This window comes from Tursiops truncatus, chromosome 15, assembly GCF_011762595.2.
Source record: "Tursiops truncatus isolate mTurTru1 chromosome 15, mTurTru1.mat.Y, whole genome shotgun sequence".
Taxonomy (NCBI): Eukaryota; Metazoa; Chordata; class Mammalia; order Artiodactyla; family Delphinidae; genus Tursiops; species Tursiops truncatus.
This window is the reverse complement of record NC_047048.1, coordinates 47465333-47476286: the sequence shown is the minus strand read 5'-3', so window position 1 is coordinate 47476286 and position 10954 is coordinate 47465333.

The window sequence follows — 10954 nt, the reverse complement described above, 5'->3', positions numbered from 1 at the left end:
GGGTTGGCCAAAAAGTTCATTAGGGTTTTTGCGTGAGACCTTACTTTAGTTGCCATGGAAAAAAAAAAATTGATTTTCATGTAATAATTATGCCTTTCCTAAGATACAAATTATTTCCAAAAAATTAATTGAAAATATCATCTAGCATGAATATATAAATAGCAAAGCCTGGAAAATTTCAGCCTAATTAATATTTTGATATTATTCTCCATATTCACAAATATTCAGTTGCTTGGGAATGTCTGAATTTTTAAATTTTTCGGTTTTAATTAGATTCTCATTATTAAGTAGACATGACCTAATAAAGTGCAACTCTCTCTTCCTACATCATACCTAAATGCCTGGAACTTGGCCCCATGCTCTCTTTTTTGGGGGGCAATAACTCCACCTCATCCACAAATCCACAAAGCTACATATTAATTTTCATTCCTTTTCTTGTCATTTTCCTCCACTAGAATGTTCTTCCTTTTCCCATCTGTTTCTCCATCCTGCCATTAGATGATTATTCATCACCTTCCTCTTAGAAACCTGCCCATGTTAACTGGCTTCTATTTGAATAACAACAGCATGGAATGGATAGTTTAATTCATTTTCTTCCTTCCTTCCTTCTTTCCTTCCTTCCTTCTTTCCTTCCTTCCTTCTTTTCTCGCTCCGTTCCTTCATGCATTCAAAAACATACGTATTGAGCTTCTACTATTCACTAAGACGCAAACAGTGAGTGAAACAGAACTGGTTCCTGCCTTCCTAAAGCTCCTCTAGTGGAAGAGACAAACATGAACACGTTTATCTCAACTCCATAGCTCACTCACCAGCCCCTTGAGGCAAGGAACGCTTTTCATGCTGTGGGACAGAGGAGATCCTGAGGAATGCCTCTTAAATCCTTTTCACTCGGTGGGACAGAGGAGATTCTGAGGAATGCCTCTTAAATTGACTGAGATCCTGTAAGTGAATTTGATATTTATGTTGATAACTGACATGTGTATTTGCCTCTATAACTCTAACTCTGGTTTTCAGTGAACAGTAGCCCACCATCCCCGAGGCAGCGTCTTCAACCTTTCTGGGGGATACAAAGGAAGTGAAGAGGGGAGAGGCTGTCCTCAAGAAGCCGCCAAGATGGTGCCCAGTCTAGGGATTCACAAGTCAAGACATTGCTTGCACTCCAGTTCCGGGGATTCTTCCTCTTCCGAGCGAGGGTGGCCTGTGCTGTAGATGAACTCCTTTAACCAAAGGTGTTAAAGGCCACTCTGTGCACGGCCCAGTCCCGAGGCCCAATTTGAGAACTCTTACACTTAGGTAGATTTACCGGCAGTGATAAAACCCAGTTTCAAAAGCATGTGAATTTATCCTTACAAGATCCTTTTAAACTCCATTGTCCCTCTTCAAAATGATTGCAAATAAAGCAGCAAGTTTCTCCAACTTGTACAAATATGAGTTGATTTCCCAAAACTCAAATAATAAATCATTTTAAAATAAATTCACAAAGGCACGGTTGCATCCTTCCTGATCTCCAAAATCAAGCAAAGGAGCTGAGACATAAAGAGAAGAAATGAAGAAGGTAATTTAAAATTTTCATTTGCACCATAATCTGTGTTAATGAAACAGGGCTCCTTGTGAATGCTGTTGGTTGTTGAGTTTCCCACTTGGAGATGATGCATCTTTTCCGTTAAACTGTAATTTTCCCAGAGTAGAGACCTACTGAGGGTGTCTTCTCTAGTGCAGTGAGCACTAAATATGTTCCCAGAAGTTGGTCAACCCCAAGACTAAACAATAAACCTCAATATGATAAGAACCATCATTATAAACTCCAAGTCACCTTCTAGTAAAAGCTTCTCTCTCTCTCTGTCTCCGTCTTTCTCTCTCTCTCCCCATCCCCCCTTCTCTTTCTCTCTCTCTGGCTCTTTGGGTCTCATTTCCCAACCAAGGAAACAGTGGAATCACAGGGTCTGAGGCTGGAGAAAAGCACTGCGTTTAGAACATATTTTGCTTATTTTACCATAAACCCAGTTAGTCCAGCTACATCCAATGCGTACTTAAAAAAAGAAGAAAAAAAAACTGAAAATACTAATAGAGTGACCAAAGAAGGAAAGTGACATTTGAGTTAAATTGCCACCTTCTCTGGATTATGTTACCAGGGCAGCTCTCCACGCCCCCAGTGAGGGGGAGGGGTTGGCATGGGGCTTCATTAGCCATAATGATAATTACATGCACTTTCAAAGAGGCTTTTATCCCCCAAGCTTGAAGTGCTCTATAAACATTAATTAATTTAAGCTCCTGGTAGCTCAGTGTCATTATGTCTTTTGTAAAGAAGAGTAAACAGAAGTGCAGGAAGTTAAGTGGTTTCACTAGGCTCCTTTGGCCAGGGCCAGCCGGTTGCATAGCTGTGAACAAAATCGGGTCTGAACGGCAGCCTCCCAAGCCAGTCTCAGGCAAGGCAGGCTTGGGGCGAGAGGGGGCGGTGTAAGGGGGAGGTAGGAGAGATTCAGCAAAATCAGGGAAAGTGAGGAAACGGCTAAATTTTAAACAAAGTCACGGGTAAGCAGTGCAGCTCAGCTGATAAGATGGACATCAGCATTTAGACCACTGGCCCTCATCCTTTTAAGGCGGGGCTTCTCTAAATTTAATGTGCAGACAAATCTCCTGGGGCACCTTGCTGACCTGTGGATCCCGATGCAGCAGGTCCCTGGTGAGGCCTGAGTGTCTTCGCGTCTAAACAAGCTCTCAGGGAATGCTGACGGATGCTGCTGGCCTTGGACCCCATTGTGTGATAATTGCCTCTGTAGGTTTTTTTTTTTTAATTGTTAAGTTTTTTTCTTCATTCCATTCTGTACTACTTGACTATTTTCAGTACCCATGTGTTATCTTTTTTTTCTCCTTTTAAAATTGCTGTATGATATTTGAAGGGGGAAGTACATAGGTCTTGAAGTACTTGATTCTATGAGTTCTAACAAACACGTGCACCTAGGTGATCCACAATCCTATCAGCATGGAGATCATTGCCATCACCCCAGGAAGTTCACAGCCCTGTTCTTTGTAGCCAAGGTATAGGATATTTCTGTAAAAGGTCAAAATAAAAAGGGCTATTGGAACTTCTAAAATGAGAGGCAAGTTACTTTTCCAAGCATTTTAAGTTAAGAAAATGGAGTCACACAACCCCACTCATTTCACGGTGACCTTCTTTGGAATTTGGAGGCAGAGCAGCAAACACATTATGCTGCAAAAATCAGGCTGGAATCTGGGTCACCTGCCCTTTGATCCTGACATGGAGAGACTGCCAGTCCTTTGAGCAGGTCTGCCTTGGCTCTTCCTACAAAATGTGCAAAAGGAATTTCACTTCATGACATTTATTATTCAATATTAGTATTTGTAGTGTTTCTCAGCCTTTCCTTAAAGAGGAAACCCTAAATTTTTTAAAGATGGTTTTTAAAGAGGAAGCACTAGACTGAGGCAAATTTGTGCTCCTGGAGCAAGGGAAACTGAAAAGAAACAAACCAGGTCTCTGTGTTTAAACAGCTCTAAACCACCAAGATGAAAAGGAAAGACATCTAATCATTCATTCAGAGTTTTCTTTTTTTCTTCCATGAAGATAAACACCTGGACATTTGGAAACATTTGGGTAATTAACTCAGTTTTTCAGTTTTTCATCATAAACAAATTAATTGATCAACTTTTACTGAGAGCAGGGTTATTTACAAAGCGTGCTGCTAGGTTCCTCGGGGACGTAGGGTTGTTTGGGCTCTGGAAAAGTTTCTGGTCCACTTTACAATTGCATTCAGCAAGGTAAGAGCCTTTAAGAAGGCACCAGAGGGAGGAGGAAGGTTCGATAAAGGGCACACCATCAGGGAAGACCAGGAGAACGCTCATGGAGGTGAGCTCACGGGAAAGCATTTGCAACGGGACCTTGTGGACAGCAGGGGGTGGAGCGGCAGCCGATAAGTAGAGATATAAAAGTGGGAAGACATGCATGCAAGTGTTGGGAAACAAATTCTTGTTATCTTGTCAGAAGAGAAAAAAGTAAAATGAGGGTTATTTTCATTTGAAAGTGGTAGTTACAGTAACATGTAACTCTGGGCTTAAAGAAATCTTCACACGCGGCCACACTTCCATCTTTCATTCAGGAAGTGTTTCTGAGAGCCCACCGTGCTTCCAGCACTGTGCTCAGCTTTGGGTGGGCTCGGATGGAACGGACGTGGCCCCTGAGCTCACGGGGCTTACAGACTAGTTAGGGAACCATACAAAAGACAAGTAAGTAAACTAATACACATTGACAAATGATGAAAACTGCTGTAAATGAAGGAGATATAGACTTCTGGTGAAGACATATCAGAGGAGGGACATATTTTATACTGAATGATCAAGGAAGACCCCTCCGAGGAGGTGACATTTCAGCTAAGATCTGCAGGACTTCAGAATTGAGAGTTCGAAGTATAGTGGCTTTTCATTGGCTGGGTTGTGACAGTCTCATTGGCTGAGCGCTTGCCAGGCAAGGAAAGGAAATCTTTCTTCTTTCTCTTGGTCTTGGTTACTGTTGTCCTAGGGCATGAGAGCTCCCCCTTCTGGCCTCCAACTCTATTTTAATTGAAGTTTCTGTTTATTAATTTTTACAGCCCCAGGACAGAAGAGAATGGATGTGTTCCAGGAACTGTCAGAAGAACAATGACCCTGGAGGTTAGAAAGCCAGGGGGAGAATGGCCCAAGATGAGGTGGGGCAAAGATCAGATCTTGTAGAGTCTCGTGGGCCACGGCAAGGAATTTGCATTTTATTCTAAGTGCAATTCACAAACCCAGTGGGTTTTAAGAGGGGAGTGACATGGTCCGATTGGCATTCCTATAACTAAGTCCTAGAGATCTACTATATAGCATAGTGCCTATAGTTACCAATACTGTATTGTAGACTTTAAAGTTTGCTAGAAGGGTAGATCACAAGAGTGTTCTTATCAGACACACACACACACACACACACACAAATAATAAATAAAGAGGGTGGGAGGAAACTTTTGGAAATGATAAATATGTTTATGGCATAGGTTGTGGTCATGGTTTTACAAATGCATACTTATGCTTTTTTGTATGTCAGTGATTACTCAATAAAGTGATTTTTAATGGAAAAAATAGGATTAATGTATTCTGAAAAAAATAAAAGGTCATTCCTACTACTATGAGAGAAGGGGATTGGAGAAGGGGAAGAATGAAAATGAGGTCAAGACTGTTGGAGGAGCCTGGATGAGAGCTGATGAAGGTCTGGCTGAGGGTCTGGCACTGGGGGTGAGAAGTCAGTGGATTTCAGATGTATTTTTGGAGGTAAAGAACCAGCAAGGCTTGCTGATGGATAGGCTGTGGAGGGTGAGGGGAAGGATAAATGTGAGTACCTGGGTGGATGGTGGTGTTTAATTCGATGTTATTTTGTATTTTCCATGCCATAGCTCCCTGTATTAGTACACAGCTTTAAACATTAAAAACAATTAAAAAGAAAGAAATGTAATATCCAATTCTCCTCTGAATTCCTAAAATGCTACTCACATGCTACCAAAAGCTAACGATCTAAATGTTTATGTGCAAAGAAAGAAAATAAGGGAAAATACATGCAGATTTCACTCTGAGTTATCAGAAATATCACGATATGAGTTCAGTTTTCCCTGATGTAATGACCTGTGAAAACTTAAATATGAAGAAAAATTAGGGATGAAGCAAAAAAACATTGTAGACTCTTTTAGATGATAAACTTTTTGAAGATATCCACCCCTCCCAATTCCCCCTGCAGCCCAGACAGAGTCAGTGTGTGCTGATAAATATTTATTTTGGGGGGAGGGAGGCTTGGTGGGGAGAGTAGAGAATGGGGGGAGCCCTGACTTGTATATTTGCTGATTTCTATGGTATAAATATGCCCTCCATGGCTGATTTCAGTTACCAACATAAATAATGTCACTGAACACAGAGCTGGGAGGAGATGTACAAAAGCATACCATTATATAGTATTTCCCCCGTATAGCTGCAACAGATAGGAATAAATTCAAGACCATAGGTAACTGTAAAATGGAAAATAATGAGGAAATAAATTTTGAGCATTACCTTTGCTTTTAATATAACTTATTTAATTGTTCATTTATGTAATTAAATTCTTAAAAATGGCCGTGTTTAAAAGCAAGCTTACAAAATTCCTGGAAATTTAACACTTGACTGTCACACGTCAGTCTGTCTTTCTCCAACACAGCACTGATCGTTCACTGTAACTCGTGACACATACCAATGAATGTGTGTTGAATGACCACTGGCCTCCCTGGACTAAGAAAACATGTCACTATCTTCTCATTCAAATTCTAGAAAAGGTCTATCCTAACTGAATATTCATTAATAAGCAATTACTAAGCATTAGCTACATGCTCAATAACTAGGGGATGGAGAATGTAAGTGGCATATATTGAATGTTACTGTGCATAGATTTTTAACTGAATTAATACCTGCAACCGTAGTAACTACAAGCAGATACTATTACTGTCCCCATTTTATGAGGAAAATTGGAGCACAGATGTCAGTAGATTGAAAACATGACAGTTTGAACCCTTTCTCTAAAGTTAAGATAAATAAATAAAAATGAAGCGAAATCTCTTCTTCATCCACGTGCATATGTATCTATTTCATATGTAAACACTCATCTTAACGTCCACGGATCAAACTTTCCTATCTTGTTCAGATACTGGAAGTGTTTTTGCATCTTTAACTGCCTCAGTGCTCTTGAAATAGTGGTCTATTTTCATAAAATGTGCCTTTATGGATTGAAAAAACGAATTTAGTTAAATGACAATATGAAAAAACAATTATTGGCTTCAGTTAACATGGCCAATACTTGCATTTTTAATCAGCAGCGATTTATCATACATTTTTTATAGCCTTTGACTATTTCTCTTCATGCCACAACTTGTAGAGATTTAGGTTATAAAAATAGTTTATATGCCTATAAAAACCAGAAGCTCTGTTCCATGGAAAACAAAGAAAGTAATTTGTACTGTCAAACCATCCTTTTAAACTTCAGAGTAAGGCTGGGGGCTGGGAGCTTCAGACTAAGAAATGCAAGAACTACAAGGATAAGCTCACCTTTTAAAACAATTTCTGACCCAACTCTTTAAACCTGTTTTGAAACGACAATAAATGGGTCTCTCAGAGGGAAACACAGTGTTTATCCAAGTGCTTGTCACTTTGGCTCACACCAAAAACAGCTTTGCAAAATCATTTCGCATAAACCTTAACAGCGTCGTAAGGCTTCTCAGAACCCTCATGAATGTAATAACTCAAATAATATTACCCCAGCATCTATATGTTTAAAGATAGATTTAATCCATCTTTTGAGTACTGACTGGTTTTGGATTTCCATAGTTTTATTTTAATTTTGAGACGTCTTATTTCCAAGTCTTGAACGACCTAATTGCTTTCATAACAGAATTCCCCACCTTGGAAGGGAGTGGGGTGAAGAGGCTCCCCTCAGAGCACTAAGTCGGTCTGGGCCACTTTTAGTCAATTATTTTACATCTACAGCTCACAATTCCCCCCTCCACACCCCCCCCACCCCCGCCATCTCCAGGATCCCTTGTTGGAGTTTTCAAGGGCCCATTCTGTCGACCTTTGTAATAGAATTCTTCCCCTGGGCATGAAAATATGGCCGGAGCCTCCTTTAATAATTTTAACAGGGTGTGGTACAAAAAGATAATTATGTCTTGTGAGGCCTAGCGTGGGGGAAATGCCTTTTTAATCATGGCTCACATTTTCTTCCCCATTGAATTGAGCCCGCTTTGGATTTGGTATGAGGTAGCTTGCAGTTCAAGGGGCTTAAGACAGAAGAGGGCCCAAGGTATCAGGTTAGAAAGCAGTTGGGGTGTCTTTCCCCATCCACGGCCACTTTTACTGCCTATTCTGGCTGGAAGGAGCCCCAGACAGACCGCAGTGAGCATGGCAGACAAGGAACAGGGGGCGGGGGGCGGTCAGTATGTGTGGAGCTGCAAGTGACGGCTGCCTCCCCATCAAAAGGGCCAGTGCCTTGGGTCCCACATCTTCTGGAAAGGTCTGTCATTGAACTTCAGAAACGTAAATCAAGTTAAATGGCTCCTCTGCTTGACCTGAGGAGCTTTGCTGGCTTCCCATCTTTCTTAGGGCACATTCGAACCTCTGTGCAGCAGTCTAGCCCATACCCACCTCTCTCAGAGCTCCCCGCACCGTCCACCCGCTTGCTTCTGCCATACAGGCCTCCTTGCTAGGCCTTGGGTGTGCCAGGCCCTTCCCACCTCCAGGACCGTTTTAAGTGCCTGACACTGTCTCTCCTCAAATTCTCGACTCTGTTCAAAAGTCACCTCCTCTGAGGTGCCTTCCTTCATGCTGTCTGCCATGGCCTGTGGGGAAGGGGGGAGTGAGAGTGAGGGCAGGGCGTGGAGAGTGGTGTTAGAGGGCAGGTACCCCTGGGGGCTGCGGGGGCTCAGCCCCTCTGAACACCCACTGGGACACTGTGTAGAAGAGGCCTCGAAGGAAGGAAGTGGTGGTATTTGCCCACCACCTCCTGTGTGTGCTTTGGTGGACGGCAGCTCCCAGAGACACAGGGGATCAAAGCTGAGGGTCCCCGGCATCTATCAGTGGCACCAAGGAAATACGGGGCGTCGGCAGTGTCAGTGACCGACACTTCCCTAATCCTGAGGGGACTAAATCCATGGACAGCGTTCCTGGAATATATCCAGTCTGTGACTTGAGCTCCTGCTCTAACTCACTGTGCATGCTTGGGTGGCACCTTCCCTCTCAGGGGCTCAGTTTCTTTGACTGTCAAAGGGGGATTTGGATCAGAGCGGTGCTTCTAAAGTGGGGCATCTGAATCACAGGTGGCACAGAGGTAAGCTTAGGTGATAGATGGATGGATATGTTCTCATTTTAAGGGTGATGTATTTTTATTAGATAGGTACCTCTAACTGCTAAAACAAATACCTCCTGAATGCCCAGTAGCTTAACACAGTAAGCACTCATTTCTCACTCCTGGATGGTCCAGGGCAGGCTGGTGGGGTTGGAGGAGGGGTGGAAGGGATGTGGGAAGACCTCTGACCTACAAGGTGGTTTAAAAATCAGGGTTCCTTCCCTCTACCGACTATGCCATTTTCAAGGACCCTAGAGTCCTAAACTACATTCTTTGCATCCGGGCAGTACACAAGAAAAGAGAGAGAGATAGTGCAGGAGATTTCGGGAACTGAGTCTAGAAATGAATAAATCAGTACCGCTGATCCTGACTATTCTTGATCTAAGTATTCTTGGCCAGAATTCAATCACATGGCCCCAGCTAGCTTGGAAATGCAATCTTTCTATGTGCCCAGGAAAATAACAAATGAGCTTTGATGAATGCACACACAGAATGATAACCGCCACAGTATGTATCAATAGATACATATACGTATACACATATAGATACAGGTACCGATATAGATATGAAAAATTTAACACATCAAACTTTAATTTCATGAATGTTATTGCTTGGATATGGGTAGGTGGAAATACTGATCTAAATGACTGATTTAAAATTAAGTCAAAGAAAGGGATTAGGTTAATACTAATGGAGGAGTTATGTAGATGTGACAAATTGTAAAGATGGGATACCACTATCTTCCAGCTATACAATTTTACATATAATTTGTTTATTCAAAAAAAATTTTTTTTTTGCGGTACGTGGGCCTCTCACTGTTGTGGCCTCTCCCGTTGCGGAGCACAGGCTCGGGACGCGCAGGCTCAGCGGCCGTGGCTCACGGGCCCAGCCGCTCCGCGGCATGTGAAATTCTCGCTGACCGAGGCACGAACCCGTGTGCCCTGCATCGGCAGGGGGACTCCCAACCACTGCGCCACCAGGGAAGCCCTATTCGAATTTTGTGTCAGTAATTGTGAACCTGAGTCAAGGACAAACAATTCGGGTCATTTTTCTGGAAATTTTAGGAATCAGGTAACTAGTTCTACGCTAATGCTGGATAACAATCCCCCTAAAATTCGGTGGCTTAAAACAATAATCAACAATTCACATGTCTGCAGCGCAGGTGGGGGGCGTGTGACTTACTCAGGCCTAGCTGGCCCGGGCCCCAGGGCTGCTCTGCTCACATCTCTCACCCTCCTTAGGGCAGTAGCTGCCCCAGGGCAGAAGCACAAGAGGGTGAGAAGAAACACACAGTATCTCTTAAGGCCCGGCCTCAGAACTGACACACCTCTGCTTCTGCCCACATGCCACAAGCCAAGCCAAGTCGCACGGCTAAAGTGTGTGTAATAGAAAAAGAAATTATAGACTTTTAGAAAAAAATATGCTATTTAATTCAAAATAGGATTTTTTTAGAAATTATGAGATTACTGTATCCTATGGAATTTATAAGAAATGTAGTGCCAACCTATCTTCAAAGATGTATCACACAGTATTTTTTTTCCCTATGTGTGTTAGTAAACCTTTATTGTTTAAGCTATTTATTTATTTATTTATTTGTGCGTGTGCCTGGCCGCACCGCACGGCATGTGGGATCTCAGTTCCCTGACCAGGGATCGAACCCGCGCCGCCTGCAGAGGAAGCGCTGGAGTCTTAACCACTGGACTGCCAGGGAAGTTCCAGTCACACAGTATTTTCATTCTTATTTCTGTTTATAGAGGTACAACTTATCAGCACCCAGATCAAAAAATAGAAGACTTCTAGTATTCTGAAGGTTTCCTCGGGCTCCTTCCCAGTCTACACTCCTCCCAAGACACTATTCTGATCGCTCATCACTTTAGATTAGTTGGACCTATTCTTGAATTTCATATAGATGTAGTGATATAGAATGTATTCTTTTGTATCTATTTTTCCAATCAATCGTCATGTCCGTGAGAATCACCCATATTGTTTACATGCAGCAGCCAGCCACTAATGCTATTCTACTGTATGGATATATTGAAATTCGTTTATCCGTTCTAAAATTGATACACACGT